This window comes from Triturus cristatus, chromosome 3_2, assembly GCF_964204655.1.
Source record: "Triturus cristatus chromosome 3_2, aTriCri1.1, whole genome shotgun sequence".
NCBI classification, from domain to species: Eukaryota; Metazoa; Chordata; class Amphibia; order Caudata; family Salamandridae; genus Triturus; species Triturus cristatus.
In genome coordinates, this window is record NC_140584.1 from 751,887,484 (window position 1) to 751,907,550 (window position 20,067).

The window sequence follows — 20,067 nt, forward strand, 5'->3', positions numbered from 1 at the left end:
TACATAAGCATTATAATAGGCGGGCAGATGGAATACAGAGGGAGAGGTGAGAAAATAAGGGCTGATTGGAATTGGGTCGGAGGAAACACCACTATTTGGCAAGGACGGGATACATAAACAGGTGATCAAGCATCAGGATACACCCATCCTAACCATAAGATATCAGTTGTGACTCATAAAGATGCATATGTGCTTGAGAGAAAGTTGATTATTAGCTGGGCTTGTGTTATCAACTACTGACATCATTGATTACATTAGTGATGATAGCAGTGATATCTTCAATGACATTTGAGATGTCATCAGGGTTGTCAACAACGATGTCATTCAACATTTTATGAGTGCTGTAATATGTAAGGTCTGGCAAATGTCAGTGTTTATTTCATTTATGGAAAAGTTCATTTTTAGCACATTTCGCCACTTAACAATGATGTTACTTTAACCTTTAGATTTCTAAATGAATTGCTTGATTTTTGGAAACATAATCTAAGATTTTCTTACTATATCTAACCTACAAGGTCTTTTGTGCATGCCCCAGCTCCTTCCCTCTTTCCAACCATGGTCCATTGTGCTGCCACTAACCCTTCTGCCTGACATACATGGACTGTTTGGCTACCACTGCCCCTCTGACCTGCCCTGCATTGTCACTTGCTACCTCTGTCTCACTCCCTCCCCTCTGTCTTCTGTTTTCCGAGTCCCTGCCCCTGTTATTTTCCACAGTTTTTTAATTAGCAACTAGACTGTTAACATTCTGTATTTATGACGAAAGTAGCAAACCTGAAGACTTCTCGATTGAATCAGAATTTTTAACACTAAAGCATTTGTAAAAAAAAATTAAAACAATGATGATTTTCAAACAGAAATGATGGTTAGTTCTAAGAAGCTAAAATTGGGACACATTTTTTGAAGTCTCAAATAGCAACAAAGGGCTTTTAAACTAATAGCTATTTTTTTGGTTTTTATCCAATTATTCACTTGATTATTTGCTGCCTAAGTTACTTAAGACTTTTTCACACTTATATCACTGGCCAATATTTCGACTACATTTGGGTGATAATCCGGCAACCTTTTTCTGGGACAGCCATCAAGTTTTTTGTTGTCAGGCTCTCTCATTTCATCACTTACTGCATTAGCCTCTGTAGGAAATGCTTTCAGAATTACAGTTTTGAATCCATCAATATAGCTTTCAGGTGTGTCACATTGTTCTAAATACAGAATGTTAGCACTCTAGCTGCTCATTAAAACACTATCCTAGCAATCAGAGAAAGAATTTTCAATTCTATTAAGAACAAAGAGGCAAGGATTATGCTTTTCTTTGTTTGCTGACCCTTGAATATTATATAACATAGAGCATGTGAAATTATAGCAGTCATAACACTTATGACATCTGAAACAAGATAATTTCTCACAACACAGTGCATGGTAGAGTGGTGAGTAATAGTTCAAGTAGTGTGGTGATTGATGCAAGAATAATGTGTATTGAAGTACGCGACATATAGTTAATTGAAGGTGGTCCGAAATTATAAATGTAAGTTATAATGTAGGGTGTGAAAATTAGAAGTTTGAATAGTTAGGTTGGCTTTGTATATAAAGTATAAATGAACTACAACATAGCTTTAACCTTTGTTTTATTTCATTTCATTTAAGCGGTTTTCATTTTTTAATAAAAATGTGTTTCAAATAATAGGGGCTGATTACGATGCTGGTGGGACAAGCCTCCGACCACCATCCTTTTGGGATCGGGACCACTCGACTAGTAGGTGCAGTCCCGACCTCTGAATTACAATCTGACCACCATGTAGGCGGTTGAAAATATGCCTTTTCGCATTGAGGCTTGTGTGGTGTCCCAAAAAAGGGCTACAGCACAAGCCTCAATGCAGAAAGGCATGTTTAGAAACATACCTGCACCGCGTGGAAAGATGTTTCGGGGGGTATTGCGGGTGCCCCCCGCACTCCACAGCGGAGGCCCAGGTGGAATGGGCTCCCTACTAAGGGCCCCAAATTCACTTTTTGTCTGTCATTTCATGGCAGTCAGACCACCATGAAAAGGCAGAGGGAAAGGGACATCCTAGGTGGTGGCTGAAATAAGGGCTCTGTGCAGGGGCCCGCAGTGAGGCCTATGCTATATTGCAGGAGAAGAAATGACGGACAGTGCACACACTGGCGGATGGTTACAGGCAAAGACCACTTGTGGTCTATGGCTTGTGTATTAATATCGTCTGGCCGCATCCGACCGTAGAGTGAGGCGTACTGCATCCGTGTTTGAGCTCAGGGTGTAGTGGACAGGTAACTTACTACAGGCTGAGTTGCCAACATATTAATATTTTTCCTCTCACGCTGCTCATAGGTGTCGCTATTACTTTCAGGGTTAATGTGCATTATGAAAAATCTAAACCATAATGGATAGATGTGTAAAGGCAGATTTTGGTAATAATTTCAACCATTTTGTGAGCTATTAAGGCCCTATGGGGGATGAATGTAATTCATTAGAATGGCTCTGTACTTAATTGTTGAAATGTACTGGTCTTGACTGGAAGATCCCTCGATGGCTAATAAATCTTTCACAAGACAGCATACATGCAATTCTAAAATATTTCATTTGGCTGCCCAGATTGATTTGTTTTTAATCTCCTCACTATGCCCTAGAAGAGTTCAGCACTAATATCAGCTAATTTTTCTGATCACTCTAGATTAGGAACGGATGTGCTTCACTCATATGTTTATTAAGACGTTTTACAAGCTTAACCTGGAGAAAATATAAGTATCATTACCATAGGATACTTTCAAAGCTGCTCTGAGAGGGCACATGTTTTGCATATACTCTAAAAAGGAAGGGAATAGCAAATACATCAATAGGAATCCACAAATCTATAGATAGTGTTGTATATAAGATGCTAATTGTTTATACTGAATATAAGTGAAATTGGGATCAGGCAAAACAGGTTTTGAAAGATTTATTTTGTCAGAAGAATTAGTAAACGTTAGAAATGCAGACGTAGATTTAATAAAAAAAGTGAGAATATTGTTTAAATTTTGGCAAAGGTAGCTAAGTCTAAATGTATTTACAATAGAATAACTGAACATTTATGCTCACAAAGCTGGATGAACAAAATAAAACTTTACTTACAAATTTTTTTGTTGTATATATGAAGCAGTACACAATGCTACTGATAGTTTCATTAATCAATATTTCGAACGGATTCGAATCCCAAAATGAACACGAGAAAAGGTATTAGAAATTATTCATGCAATCTCTGAGGTAGAAAAAAGGCTGGCATAGCATGCTCTATCTAATGGTAAAGCCTTAGTGAATGATGGGATCTCTTCATAATTTTTAGAAACAACTGTTCCCACAATGTCACGGAATTCTTATGAAGTTATTTAATTAAATCATGGCTGGGAGTTAAAACAATTATCATTCATACAGACCAATTAGTCTACTTGAATTAAGAAAACAAAATATTTGTGAAAACTTTTGTGAATCGTATTATGCAAGTGGCTCAAAAATTAATTAATTGTGATCATTTTTTTTTTTAAATCAGGCACGGTATTATACACGAACACAAATTATTTTTTGGAAACCAAAAATTATTTTTCACAAATGAATCAATTTTTGAGGTCCAAATGCCTTAGGACAATTAAGATTAGATAATGGTTGACGTGGTAAGAGCATTTGATTTAGATAATTGGAGGGTCCTCTTTATTTCACGCCAGAGATTTGCTTTTCCATGACAGTTTAGAGGTACTGACAAATTCATATTTCAAAGATTCCGTTTCCGTTATATTCAATTCTGGGCAGGTGGACAAGATTAAAATTCCTGAGGGACTCGACAGGGGTGCTTCATGTCTCCAGTGATTTTTGCACTCTTTATTGAGCCATTAATTATTATTGTTCACACAGGTTATTAATTCTTCACTTTCAAACTTTATTTCATTCCTTTGACCATAAATTTGCAGATTAGCCATTTACACTAACTTTTCAGTTCTTAGTAAATAACAGGATCACAGAATTGAAATCCTAAAATACTATTGTTAAAAATATGCTTTGACATTTCAGTTCATTACAATTATGGGGTCGCTGAGTTAAAAAAAAAATCTAAAATTCAATTGATAGAATTAAACACAGTACAATTATAAATATAGTTCTAGACATCAGAAACACTAGTAAAGTGCAAAACGAAACCAATACAGATCCTTCTGATAGTAAGGAAGCAATAATCCATTTCACACAGGTTCTGAATTAATACATGCATCTAAAAACAGAATAAAACTTCCAGTGAAGTCAAGATGAATGTTAAGAAACTTAAAGATAAGATTATGTTTGAAAACCATTTCACAATGCGACCACAATGTAAAGCCCTTATTAGACAAGTAATAAATACTTTAGGTTAAAACATGGAAAATACTAGGGACAGAGATGGCCAATTAAAAGCTTCCCACTTGTCTCAGCCTCCACATTAAGAATAAATGGTGTGATACAGTAAAGACTATATGTTGACTTACATTAAACCTTAAAATAAGATGGCCATTGTTATATTCTCTAACCCCCAGGAGCCAACAAATTGGAATAAGCTACTTTTTCGTGCTGGAAATGTATATTGGACAAAAGAACAACCCATTTTCTACCATTTTACTTTCTGCGCCACAGGTAGGGCAAGAACGACCATTTCATTCAATAGACAGATATCCAAATCTAAACTGCAGATACAGATTCTGGGCCAACAGATGCTCAGATTTACCAAGGAAGTGTTCAAAATGATAAATTACCTTAACCTGAATGAAACAATCAGTCAGGTACTAAAGAAGGGAGTTGACAGCATTCAACCCAATTTATACTGATGGAAACTTTCTTTTAACTAGATTTTGCTGTCAGTTGGTACTGCCTTTGGCACCTCCCACAGATCTCGGCACCCTATTTTAATTAGAGTATCTTTCACATATCTGATCCATGGGATACTTCTTGATCCCAGTATTCCTAACACTTCTATAAGTCCAGCTCGATAGGAAGACAACTCGGGAGTGCCCAAATCCATCGCCAATAAGGAATTGGCCTGATCTCTTCACCTTCATGAATGAACCACAAACCCAAATCAAGTCTGAGTGGGATTAGCAGGGTACTACTAGGGAGCCATAATAAATGGCGAAGGAAACCATTCTCTGTAACACCAAAGTTCACATCCATACAAAGCAGCTCCCAAAGCCTGCATTTTATATTTTTGAGTCACAGGAGATACTGAGCGGAAACACAAACTTTGTTGCACCCTTCCTAAGGCCCAACTATGCTGCACACATTTGAGTCTCCATTCTCAATGTGGCAGCTCCAGTCCAAATCCTCAGTGAGTGTCAGCCCTAAATATTGAAGGCCCTAACCTGCTCTAAAGGAACACCAATAAACTTGGGGTTCGGTCTCGTGGTGCTGCCAGGATTTAAGATCATAAATTTAGCTTTATCAATATTCAATCAATCAATCAGGGATTGTCAGCATGCTACTCACCCGTGAGGGTCTCAAGGCACTGAGGGGGTGGGGGATCCGCATATCTGTTTAGCCGAAGAGACAGGTCTTTAGGGTCTTCCTGAAGGTGTTTAGGGAGGGGGCGCGTCTGATGGCTGCCGGTAGCTCATTCCAGGTCTTGGCTGCAATGTGAGAGAAGGATCTTCTGCCTGTTCTGGCTCCGTGAATGTGCGGGGAATCAGCCAGTGCGGGGTTGGAAGATTGGAGGTTTCTTTTGATGTATTTGGGTCCGTTATTGTGTAGGAATTTCTAGGCGTGAGTGAGGAATCTGAAAATTACTCTTTTCTCCACAGGGAGCCAGTGGAGACTTCCTAGGTTTTGGCTGATGTGTTTGTGTCGGGGAATGCCGAGGATGAGTCTGGCGGCGGTGTTCTGTATTGTCTGGAGTTTGCGGAGTAGGGACTTGTTGATGCCGGCGTAGAGTACGTTTCCATAGTCCAGTCTGCTGGTGATTAGTGCGTGGGTGACTGTATTCCTTGACTCAGGGGGGATCCACTTGAAGGTCTTGCGGAGGATGCAGAGGGAGTTGAAGCAGTTGGAGGTGAATCCGTTGACCTGTCGGTTCATAGTGAGTGAGGAGTCGAGTACGATGCTGAGGTTCTCGGCGTGGTCTGAGGGGGTAGGTAGGCTTCCGAGGGCGGTCGGCCACCAGTTGCTTTCCCATGTAGAAGGGGTGGTACTGAGGATGAGGACTTCGGTCTTCTCGGCGTTGAGCTTCAGGCAGCTGTTGGTCATCTAGACTGCGACGTCTTGCATTCTTTTCTGGAAGTTGAATATGGCAGTGGTGGGGTCTTTTGTGAGGGAGAGGATGAGCTGGGTGTCGTCGGTGTAGGATACAATGTTGAGGCTCTGTTGTCGGATGATGGCTGCGAGGGAGACCATGTAGATGTGGAAGAGGGTGGGGCTCAAAGATGAACCCTGTGCGAATCCGCAGGTGATTTTCATGGGTTCAAAGAGGAAGGGTGGGAGTCTGATCCTTTGGCTTCCTCCAGTGAGGAATGATCGGATCCAGTCCAGGGCTGTTCCTTGTATGCCTGCGTCGTGTAGTCTGGCGACTGGTGTGCGGTGGGAGATGGTGTTGAATATTGATTGCAAGATTACTCTGTTCACACAGCCTCTCAAAATGACTTGAAATGTTTTTGTAAGCCCATGAGGGATTTGGAAATTAAAAGAGTGTCATCTGCAAACATTAAGGCTGAAGTCTGAGGGGCAGATTTACAAGCCCGTTGCGAGAGTTTTACGCCACCGTTGCGTCACTTCTGTGACGCAGCGGCGGCATAAACCATGCGCCGTTTTGCACCTTATTTACAACGTGACGCATCTAGGAAGATGCGTCACGTTGTAAAGCCCTGCGCTGCATTAAACCTGTGTCAGATTTAATGTATGCAGGGTGGGCGTTCTGTCGGAAAAAGCCTCGGAAAAGTGACGCAGTGAAATCTATAAGATTTCACTGAGTCACTTTTCCGACGCTGCTGCGTCAAAACCCTGCGCCTGCTTGAAGCAGGCATAAGGCATGACGCAGCATGTTCAGTATGGGCAGCCCCTGAGCATTGCTGGAGTTGCGTCGTGCTTGCGACACGACTCCAGCAATGCGCCACCCTTATGCCATCAAATGCAGCATGCATCTGTTTATCCTTGCGCCATGATGCGCTGCATTGCAAATGCGGCGCATCTGTGGTGGCGCAAGGGTAAACTTGCGTGACACATCTTTCCTGGCGCATCCCTGCTGATTTGCAGGGATGCGCCAGGAAACATAAATCTGCCCCTGAATGTTTGCCAATCTATGTGCGTCTCCATCACAATCATCCCAAAAAGTTATCAAATCATTCACATATAGTGAAAGAAGAGTGGGGGCGTGGATGCACCCTTGCCAGACCCCACAGGGCACAGGGGAGAGGTCCTTTAAGTCACCAGACAATCCATACTGCATTTGTGCAAATTTATCTAGGTGTAGTCTGGCTAAAAAAGCCAAAATATCAAGAGAAACACCAATAGCAGTCATAAACCGGCAACGTTTCAGTCGAGGAACCATGTCAAATGTTGATTGTAAATCGACTAATGCAGTGTAAAGACTGCCACCCCAGGACCACTGTTTTCCAATAAATTATTTGGAAATGAAAAGCTTGGTCAATTGTGCTAATTCCCTTCCTGAGTCCAGCCTGAAGGGAGTTAGAATTGTTTATTCTTCCATCCAGGCAGGAAGCAGAGCAAGGAGTATGGTATAAAATAATTTTTGGGAGCAATCAATAGGGCTGATTGGTCTGTAGTTGCGGGTGGCAGAAAGGGAGTCCTTTTCTGAAGTTGGATTATTTCGGCCCCTGCCCATGTTTGGAGGTGTAGGAGCTCAGTTGAGAATATTATTAAAAATTACCAGAAAGTAAGGTCCCCAAAAATCAATTTCACTTTTATAGATATCCCCTGGGATCTTGTCAAATCTGGGAGATTTATTAGCCACTAGCTTAGTGATAGCTGTATTAACATCCTCTAGGGTTATTGGGTTTAAATTCACACTGTATGGGCGGCCATCCCCTCCATCCACTGGGTCTTAAGCCATCAGCATTTGGCGAGGTGGGATTGCTACTTATTTCTGAGAGTATAGTGAAGAGAAGTGTGTTACCCATTCTGTCGCAGAGACATTAGACATGGTGGGGAAATTAGCCCCTTTGCATCCCAACAAAACTAAATCCCAAAAGCCAAGGTGGTCCCAACTCTTTACTGCTTTCAGCATACGGCCCCATCGATTGTACTTCTAGTCTTTTTTAGCCATGCTGATTTTTTTATTCAAAACCCTCAGGGTTCTAATTTCGGCTCAATCCTTACTTTTAATTGCTGATAGGAGGGTGGATTTAGCACTCTTACATGCTCTGCTGTACCATAACTGTGACAGGGGTGCACTATGAAATTATTTTCTCTTCCACATAAAATCATTAAACAACTTGTTGTGGATTAAAGACACGCTTTCATACCTCGGATACACCCCACATTGAGAAGATCTCCTAAACAACCAGCTACCAGGGAGTATATTTTGCTCATCTGATCTACCAGATCCTTTATGCTGGTCCACTTCACTCTGCACATGCCATAGGATCTAGGGTCAATTTTTAATTGGTTGATCAATGCATTTATTTTCAGCTGTATTATTTGTATATTAATTTATGTTCATTTTAATTGGTCTATGGAATTTGTAATGTAGTATTAATAATCCATAATTTGTTAATATTATTGTGTAGCAGTAGTTGTTATTGTTTCTGCTTATAATTGTAAACCATATAATATAAAATCCATAATACCACAAATGTAAAATCGATGGTTTATATATAACTCATGTGAGATAAATGTCATATTTTTTAAATATATACAAAAGAAAGGGCATATATAAATGTAAGACAATCTCTTTCTCCAGCTCAGTGACCAATCTATGCTGCTGCCTTGTTAGTTTACTCTTAGCATTCCATAGAATATAGACACAGAAAAATTCAGAGCATCCCAAATGACAAAATGCTATGTGGTGGAACCTCTTGATATCGACACCCATTAACACTAGACTGTAAATATAACTCTGACAAATTCCTCCAATATAAAGGCACAAACCTTACGACCTTGGCAGGTTTAAGATCGTAAAATGTTATAATTACACATATTAATGAGTAATTCAGTCAAGTCGACTTAGCAACTACAGCTGCCTTACTCTTCAGGTGCACAAAAGTAAAAATGTAGTTAATAATTAAGTTAGGCACCACAATTTTGCATAGCTCATAAGAAGGCTAGAGTTTATAAAATGTATCAAATAAAATGAAAAATATTTTAAAATCTCAGAATGAAATCCTTCAATATGCTTAATGAAAATAATACATTTGCTTGGGTCCCCTCTTCCAGTGTCCTCTGCCCAGAAAATGACCAGTACTCTTATTTATCTTAGATAAACCAAATACCCTCCAGGTTAGACAACACCAATCACTGAATACCCTTCAGGTAAGACAACACCGATCACTGGTGCTCTGAGTATCGAGTTCTATATTCAAGGGGTCCTATTGTAATGCAAGCTATTTATCTTTAAAACATATATACTGCTTGCTTGTTGTCCACTGTTGGAAATTGCCCTTCCTGCAGGGTCAATCCAAACCTTTTGCGTTCCTCCTTCCAATTGACTGGCCTTGTTTTTGTTGGCTTTAGGATTTTGGGCTCCTTACCACTGCTAACCAGTGCTAAAGTGCATGTGCTCTCACTCCCTAGAATGTGGTAACATTGAGGAATCTACAATAGGCATATTTCATTTTCCCTAGTAAAGTGCACTATGTGTGATCAGGGCCTATAAATTAAATGTGAATAGTGGTCTTGAAGCACAGATTGTGCCACCCAAGTAGCACTTTACACATATCTCGGGACTGCCACTGTAGCGCCTGTGTGTGCAGTTGTAAACTGCCTTGTTGACCTGGCAAGTTAATCCTCTTGCAGGCTCAAACATTCCTTTTTCATACATATAAGTCACCCCTAAGATAGACCCTGGACAGACCCAAGGGCAGGGTGCAATGTAGTTAAAAAATTGGACATGTACTTTTTAGTTTTACTTGTCCAGGTGATGAAAAACTCTTAAATTAATTTTTCACTACTGCAAAACATATCTCTCCCACAGGTTAACATTGGGATTAACCTATTACATTTCTAACTGTAATTTCCAATCAGGAAAAATTCGATATTTGGAGTTTGGTGTCCCTGGACTCACAATTCAAAATCACAACTGATGGTAAAGTTGGATTTTAAGTTGTAAGTCTGAAAATACCATTTTTAGAAAGTTGCCATTTTCTTACTTTAACCATTCTGTGCCTCTGCCTGTCTCTGAATACACGTCTGGAATGGATGACGGCTGCGCTTTGAGCATTCCCTCTAGACAGTCACACAAATATAGGGCTGATGTGTGAATAATTGCCCATTCACATACTGATGGGCCATTAACAATCTGATTCGTCAACCTGGGCAGGATGGGAGGGAGGAGCTGACACTTGCACATGACTAGGGCTGTGCCTGTCCCACACAAACAGCTGCAAACCCCTGTGGCGAGTCTGGAGCCAGAGCAGGGAGAGCAAGGATCTTGCACACTTCAAAGGCCTCTGATTGAAGTCCCTACCACTTCAAAGGCATACCTGGGAATGTGTACGCTGGATCTACAGATTGTCCACCCACACGGAGGGACTGAATGATAATATTCTGTGGAACAGCCTCAGCAGATGAGGCCCCCCACACCTGACAGATCATTTCCACTCTCCTGAGTGCCACCTCATCAACAGGGCCCACCTAGGGCACGGGTTGACCATGTCCCAACACCAAACGTCCCCTGGGCATCATACTGGCTCAAACATCCAGGTGGTGACCTTCTCACTCACAGGTCCTTTCCTACATACACCACATAGTGGGTTCATCACCCTTATTATTATTTTTTGCAGGACCAATATGCAATAACATCTCTGCACATTAACGTATGTTACCTACTTAGCCCCGCCTGGTTGCCACTTCCATTTAAATAGAGAGGGTGTCCTCCCATTACAGTGCACAGATGGAGCGCGACTCCCCCAATTGGGTTAGCACTCCCCTAAATAACCGCACATTTGCACGCGCATGTTAGCAACTTAGACATCCAATTGCACCATGGAAATAATAGAGAGAGCGCTACATACACCTGCATGCGAGTCTTTCTTCCATTTCATCTACTACAGGCACCTCCTCGAGACAACAGGAAGCGGAATACGCCCCGTCACTCGTGCCCAGGCCAGAACACCTGACACAGCTAACAAGCAACACCTGGCTCTTTCCACAGGTATTTAAGCTCTTTCTACATTGATGCTCATTTCTCACGGAGCCTCTGCCCGGACAACAGGTTCATTGAGGGTCCAGCGACATCGCGCAGTAAGTACCAGTACTCGACTAAGCTAACGGTACAGCCACCTTTCATGCTGCCCTCGGCCGTGTCTGTGTGTGCATCCTTTTACCGTTACCTTGTTGGGTGCATACTACCCCCCTCCCCCAACAGCGGTTTTCCTTTTCTTCCACCAACTTAGAGTGCACATGGTCCTGGCCCCCGGCTGAGCTCCATGCTGAGTTGTTCGCTACAATCTGGTGTAAGCAACTCCACTTTACTGTTTTCACCAACATTGGTTACAGTATATAGGCCTAATTTCACACACAATAACGCATATTGTGAGACCGGCCACGTTTTCACTACCCGCCACTGACGCTAACACTACTGCCTTGTCCGTGTTCACCTCTAGGCACCTAGCACCGCCTCACTAAAAGCTTTTAGCCCACTACTAGGAGCCTTTACTTAAATCTCATGTCTGCCCCTCCCCCCTTTTTTTTACTCGCTACCGGTACAACCCGAGAGGAAACACCTCTTGCACATATAAGCACCGTAGCGTGTGCTTTATACATAGGGCACTGACAAATTCATAACTACCCCTGTAACACCCCACACATATAAGGTCCTGATGAAAGCCAGTAGAAGAAAAGGCCTGGCTGAAACTAGTTGACCGCACAGGACGTCGGAGGCCATAATCCTACCGTGCACGTCCCACAGCCTTTGTTTTTATCGACTGCCTGGGGCTCACCATTAAAACAGTCTTTTGGACACCCAGGACAGTATTTTAAACCTCACTTAGAGCACACTCACAGCATCCTCACGAACCAAAAAACCCGCTCCGCAGTAATCTGGCATCGAAGCACACCTGAGGTACACTCGGTACCTTGGGAGGCGCCCAATGATGAAGCATGCCACCAACTAGGTTGGTGGGGGAGGGGCTTCATAAAAAACCTAATAGTTTTTTTTCCACCCGCAGACATTCAAACAATTTAAACCAGAGCTAGTTCTCATTGATTACTAACAAATGCGTACTGGACCCCTGACACAGACATCTTACTACATGTCTGTACTTAAGGTCACTTTGCCAAAAAAAGGACTGCTGTGCTTTTGAAAGGACTTTCACCAGCAGCGGCCTGTGCAGGTAAGAGCGGTGGAGCGATGCGACTGGTTGGGAGACGATTTCGAAAGGCAACAATGAGGGAAAATTAAATAAATAATTAATTTCCCTCATCGTGCAGGTGGTTCCGCAGTGTGGCAGTAGTTGGACAGCCACCACAACTAGTCATAATAAGGGCCTAGGATTGTTCCCTGTTTGGACACGGTGCATACCTCTGCCAACCAGAAACCCAATTTTTAACCCCCACCCATATACACATACCCACATATACCCATATACTAGTGTTTGAAAAGCTTAGATGTCTTTGGGTGCCCAGAAATTCACATCTTACTCTACCTATGCATACTTAATGCAGGTTTAAAGTAGAAATAGTAAATCTAGCCTCTGCAAAGTCTAACACTTTCCCCACCATTGCTTAGTGTTGAGCAGTAATATTTATTGTATTTAAAAAAATATATATATTAAATTAAATAATTGGTAATTTTTCATTCACTAATTAGATGCTTTGGTTTTATTCTTTGTTTTTTTCTTTCTTTATGTGTTATTGTTTTTGCGGTATATATTTGAATTAAATTCAGTATATGCTATATATAGTAAATCCAACATGCATGCCTATTTTTTGATGATACTCTAGACCAAAATATTTATTGACTATATTTTGTAGCTTTTAATGCAATTTGAAGTTTTTAACAACCACTGCTTTTATGCTATGGTTTTTTGCCTTTTTTAACAATGTGTATTGCTGTTGTAACTTTGAGGTGTTCTTGTAAGGATATTTTTATACCCAAATAAAGTATATATATATATTGTTTCTCGATATTTGTGTATTGCGATATTTTTGTTTGTTGTTGTGGTGCTGAAGTGCCCTGTATAGAGGCAATTAGAATTGCGGACATGTTCATCAGCACATGTCGACTAGGCCCCAGCCGAATAGGAAGAAGAAAAAGCATTATGTATGGATTGACAGCCTTGTATATTAGAGACATAAACGTTCGTTCATATGTAATCAGAATGAGCGGCTTCAACATTCAACTGACCACACATGAATGTCCGTTACATGTGTATTCCTTGTCTTGTAATGGAGTTTTCTTCATCCACCTCTCTCCCTTACAACAGAGTGAAATGTAGCATACTTTATCGAAAGTTTCATCAGAGAGGAATTGCCAAGGAATAACTTTCACTGCATAAACCTGATCACAATTTACCACTGTAATCCTAGTCGTTTACAGGCTGTTCTGTGGTCAGAGTTGTTTTAAGTGCTGTTTCTCATCTGGTAAGATGCCCAAATGTTATTTGCAGCCCTTTATCTCGCTCTTGCTTGTTCTCGGACGTAGTCACTCCCCTCTTATGCTTCATCTCATACTCCTCCGCCCACTCGCTGCCAGTGAAGTCATGTACTAAAGATTTATAAAGATGTATTATACTGTTTGTCTAAACCGCTTGGAAAGTCAGAACATGAATACGTGGAATCGGTAAAGCCTTTCCTAAAAACTGTGGGGCATATCAGCAAGCAGGCGTTAAAAAATTATCGCCGCTTTTGCGTCCATTTTCGAACGAAAAGCGGCGATAATTTTCTCGCCTTATGTGCAAGGTTACGCTATCACGTGAAACCTTGCCTTATCTCCATTTCCGTTAACGCCCATTTTTGCATCTCTAATGAGATGCAAAGTGGGCGTTCCTCCACAGGATAACGGGAGAAATGTCGCTAAGCGACATTTCTCCTATTATCAAGCCTCACGCAAAGCAGCACAGCGACAGGAAAAGTAGAGATAGCCTCTGTTATTGCTACTTTGCTTACACCTGCTTGAAACTGACTTAGCCATGATATCCTATGGAAGTTAGATATCATGGCTAAGTATGTGAAGCCCATCAGCAAGCTATCGCCAAACTTCGTGGGATTATCGCTGGGTTTCCAGCGATAATCAAATGTTTGGCAGTTAGCGCTAGGATTTTTATCGCTTTTGAGATAAGCATTGCTAATAAGCACGCTATCTCAGCGATAAAAATCCATGCTAGCCGGCGATAATTATCCTAGCGCTAAGTGCGCTTAGCGATAATTATCGCCGGTTGTTGCTGATATGCCCCTGTATTTTGAATTTACCAAGCAAAAGTTTATAAGTTTGCTGACACTTTAAAACAGGTTCACCCCTGTCCACCCACGAATTCCCTCAGGATGTCCTTCATGCTTATGCTGGTGGCCCACCAGGCCATCATGTCAGTAGGGGCTTTTGTCTCTGCTCTCAGGACAGAGCTCAGCAATTTTGAATGGGGCGGGGAAATTGCAAAGTTGACGTACAGGGCTGCCCTGCATTGGCCAAATTTGTAATAACTACCTCAGGCTACTTTGGTATTACATGGTGAATACCATTTGATTTTACAAATTAAATCTCCCTTTTTTTAAACTTCAAGTATGTTTTAAAATAGTGTAGTTCTCAGTTAAGATGCTCGATTGACAGCCTCTGTGCAAGAAGTAGCTCTTCTCTGCATATTGTTTGAAGAGTAGGCATCATGTGTAGGCACTCCCCCTCGCCATACTTTTGCAGCATCTCAGCTTTAAATTAAAGAATGTCTGGAACAGCACACATTTATTGAGAGCTTCAGCCTAAAACCCACAGGTATTTTTACTTTTGAGGGGAAGAAAGGTTATTGTAGCCCATTTTTATTGATCGTAATTTTCCCATTTCCACGTTCTGTGCTATAGATGAGATTGTAGGTGTTCCCATTAATATACCTGTGTTTTTGTGCATCCCTCGTTTTTGGTTAAGTTTATATTCAAAACTTCAAAACAAATCCACATTTGATACATAAAGTAACCAGTAAATTTAAATATAAAAATGATTGATTCCTGCGTGCATCATAACAACTAGCAATCCGAATAGCAGTATGATGAGTCATGCAAAATAAACTCCACATCGATAGAACATGTAACTCACAAAGCAGAAACATTCTTACAGGTCAGGGACGCAAACATTGGAAAACACTCACAATCGAAACCACATCAGAAACAACCCAACTAACAATCAGAACATACCAGACATTATAACTATAACCCCTGTGGAATCCCCGCTGCCTCGCTTATTTTCAACAGTAATTATCACTTTAGCGATGCTACAGGACTTTCGATAACATCAATTTCAACTGTGGCACTGATTCTCTCTTGCCGCATATCACCGAAGAGACTTCTGAAATGTAATGCATTATGCCTGCACAAAGTGCTGACTACTAACGTATCAGAATTACCTAAGGTACGCCAGACGTTGTTATTTCTAGCCCAAGTACTCGATTATAATTCTCTCTACACCCGTTTGACAGTGTCTAATGAGGTTCTTGCCTTGTTATATTGGCACTCTGGAGCCTCAGTGAGCCTTCACACGGCGTTGGGTATGAAGGCAGGTATACACCTTCTGTATCACACGTTTCACGATGACATACAATTAGCTACTAGCATATTTAGACTAGGATTTAGAGGAATTAGACAAATACAGAGATTGTTTTTCAACATTTTGTTTGATGTTGGCAATATAATTGTGATTCTTGCCATCTTTTCCCTACATATATTATGTACTAGGTTGGTGTATGGCAACGCCTTATTTGGAATTGGAATTTATAAGCTGAGCCTGTGCTAATCCAGGGGTGGTGAACAAAGAACAATCACAGCTGCACGGTTGGGAATGGGGTGCTCTGGGTCATTGCCCACCAGTACCTCTTCCCTGTTTTTCAGAAGGGGCATGGAGACTCTTTTCCCTCCACCTTACTCTGGGACTTGTCCATATCTCCCTTGACCTCACTCTGCTGAGGGGTGCCTGAACCAGTCTTTCTGGGGTCACTTCCAGGTACCTTCTTAGACTGGTGCTGATCAGAGGTCTGCTTCCTTAGCAAGCTACCTGGGGTCAGTGAGCTTACAATCCACTAGGTGCTGGTGCACCTTTGTAAAACAAGTATTAAGCATGCACTACCTCAAGATCAACTTTTGCAGCCCAACCAATTCATTAACTTTGCTGCCCCATGTCCAGCCATTAAGTACCTTGCTGGAACAATCCAAGAAATCCACCCATAACTGTTTTGAGAGTTTGTGGCTGTCCGTGAGCTTCTAATGATACTTCTGAGGGTTTACGCCAAATTTAGCAACAAGTATGGCTTTCTTGGGGGCATACTTTGTTTGGTCTTCTACCTTGAGTTTGAAAAATGTGTTGCTCCCCACAGTAGGCATATGTTTCCACAAGCTAACCCCCCCCCAGTACTCCTCTGGGGCCTTGTGTATACTCAGATCTATTTCATAGGTGGAAACCACTTGTCTATATCATCTCCGACCACATCTTTGGGCACCAGAACTTCGGGTATTGCAGACCTTCTTGTCTGCCTCAGACACTGCAAGTATGCTTGCTGTCACCAATATTGATGACTAGCTTTTATATTGTTACCTGAGACTTAGGGGCAGGTTACGACTTAGACGATTCGTTCTCTGAGCTGTCGTTGCAGCGGTTTGGAGAATGCCACCAAGCCCGCAGCATCCCGACTGCTGCACTGCGATGTTACCCCCAGGCTGGCAATTTTGCGGCAGTGGTGTCATCGCAGCAGCATGCTTTGTTTGGGGCCCCTTCCGTGCCTTTCTGCCAACCTTTTAATGACATGGGTCCCCACCTTGAAAAGGTCAGCAGAGAGGAAGTTTCTGATTGGGACAGTAGTGCTGGCGGTGGCACCACCCCCCATAAATGTCACTTTCCCTACTGCCACGGGATCCAGGAACCTGGCGGTGACAGTGGTCTTGTGGTGGTCATACTGCCATGATCACAATTGGGTGGTCGAAGTGCCTCAGAGAGTGCGGTGGTCTTCAGGCCGCCTTTAGGTCATGGGCCATTCTCCTCTCCTCCATCTTGAGCTTGACCATTTGCAGCCTGTACTCAGTTTATGCCTCCCTCATCAAAAGGTATTTGTAATTGAATTACTCATTGGTAATCACCAACGGCTGACAGAGAACAAGAAATAATTACAATTCCATCATCTAACCTACTATGTAATAGTAGCATAAAAGTCAAAGACAAATTTAAATAAACAATCTGCCCTATCTCTGTCAACACATCAACAAACAAATGAAGACATTAACATGGAAGAAGAGAAAAAAAAGAAGCCGAAAAAGAGAAATATATAGGATAGACCTGATCTGTCCAATAGTGAGGAGATGGATGACTCTTTGGATTAGGTCAATGAGGAGATGGTGGACTCATCAGAGCAAAAGGAGACCATATTGATTCCAATATTGTGAGTTGATATGGAAGATTATAAATATTGTCTTCCTGTCAGTTTGCTACCACAATGTCCTGCATCCAGTCAGAATGGGAGAGAGTGACTCTCTAGGCCTCATTTATGAGGCCTCTTGCGCCGCCGGAACATCTGCCCCAGAGGTGTGAGAAACCGTAATAATGAGGCACAGCCAAAAACGTGAGTATCCCCAGGGGAGGCGTAAGGGAGGCATGATGAGGATAAATATCTTCATTTCTTCTTGTTTTTCTTTTTTCTATGTGTGCTGCATTCTGCAGCACATGTAGAAATAGGAAAACACCTCTTGTGATTGTTTTTGTGCAGGAAGGTTTCCATTCCTGTAGGAAGCTGGCTCTATATATACTATACCAAAGTGAGGCATAGTATGCATAGTCCAGTGGAACTCCAAAGCTAGGCAGAGGTAAAAGTAGATACCACCTTACTCTCTATTTGTGGTAGTGTGGGCGAGCAGTAAGGCTTTATCAGGGGGCAGTGTTAAGCATTTGTTGTGCACACTCAATCAGCAAATGATATCACACACTCAAAGACTGAACTTCAGACCAATTGGTTTTGTATAAAAATATTCTTTTAGTTATTTTATTTCCTAAACCCAAGCAAGCCTGGCACAGAGTATGTTGCAGTAATAAAACCATTTTTAAACAGTTTGGATAACAGTTGTATATATACTTTGGTTTGATTACTGTAGAACTACTAGTAATGCCATGCTTTGAAATATTGTACATATACTTTGTATTGGCTTTTTCGTAGAATGTCAAGTAGGGTACTTTACAGATTACTTTTCTTACACAGTGCATTATACCTGGAAAATGCACTGGGACATTTCCTGTAAACAGGTAAGTAAAAGCGTTTTGGTTATTTTGTTACAGTTTTAGAGACCTTAATAGATTTTCCACCTCCATGCTTAGAAACTTTTCACAGGAAAACAGTCAATGTTATCCGACCGGGGAAAATAGGGTTATCGGTTCAAAGGTAAGTATTCGGTAGTGGGAGTTGGTGGTCTGGGGATGGACTCAGGGGTCCTCCAGTGTCAAGGATACACTCTTGTTACACCCTCAGTGTCACTAGGGCGGCCGGGTGCAGAGTGCTGAGGCCCAATGCTATCCAATGATGGATAGGGAGCCTCCGGTTGGTGGCTGCTTACGAGCAGGCCACAAGGTTGTGGATATGGAGAAAAACAAAGAAACCCTAAGGGTCAGACAGGACCAAGGGTAGATATGTTTTAAAAGCAACAAAGGTCCCATTCAACTGGGATGGGTATAGTATCACAATTTTTACAATCAAAAAGTGGAATTATCCATGTCCTTGAATAGAGAAATAAATGCAATGTAATAACAATAAATAGAAAGCAAGTAATATGCTGTGGGATAAGTGAGCAAACCGTGAGTAGGTTAAAAGGAAATCAGCCGATTTCCTTACCACAGGCAAGTGACTTAAAAAGTGACTTTTCAGTGTTTGCATAATTGAAATTATATAAAGTCACAATTAGTATAACATCTCATACTCGATTATAGAATACAGCGTATAATTTAGAGATTAGGGACGAGGCTTGGCACCTCGTCCCAGGATGTGCATTGTTTCAGGCCCCCGAGAGCAGCAGGCTCTCGACCCAGGGGTCCAGAAACTTGTCTGGTGGTGGAAGCTGAAAACAGCCACTGAGCCTAGACACTATGGTTGGGTTGTTTTTCAGGGCTCATCTCTAAGATGCCCTCTGTGTGCATTTGTCATTAAATCCCACACTGACATCAGTGTGGGTGTAGTGTGCTGAGAAACTTGATACCGTATTGATGAAAGTTGAGGTACATTATAACTCCCCTCTCAGTTGAACAGTTGTAGAAAACCACAGTGGCAGTAAAAATCTTTATCCTTTCTTGCCATAATAAGCAGTCTTCAGCAACGTTTCATCAGTGCTCAATCCACCTAGACAGCCGTTGGCAGAGAATACAGCATCACAGCTAAAACAAACACTCTTCAAAAGAAACTTGGGATGAACAGGAAGGTGTGTGTTTGGTACTAGCTGAGGCACTCAATCCACAACTCGCCTCGATCTTGAATGCGCGTGATCCCCTGTCAATGTTCTCGATGTGTCCGACACAAACAGCATTGCTGAGCAATTACGTAATGACCACCTTATGCCACTTCAACAACAAACGCTCTGTGTCAGAGGAACGCAATGACATCACAGGTTTCGCCCACAATGCAACTTCCAGCAATCCAGCACTGTTTCCAGAATGGTTCTTTCTCACATCACAGCAGAATCATGTTGCTGTGACGTTGCTTTGGAAGGACCCGTGAGTGCATTATTCAAATTTT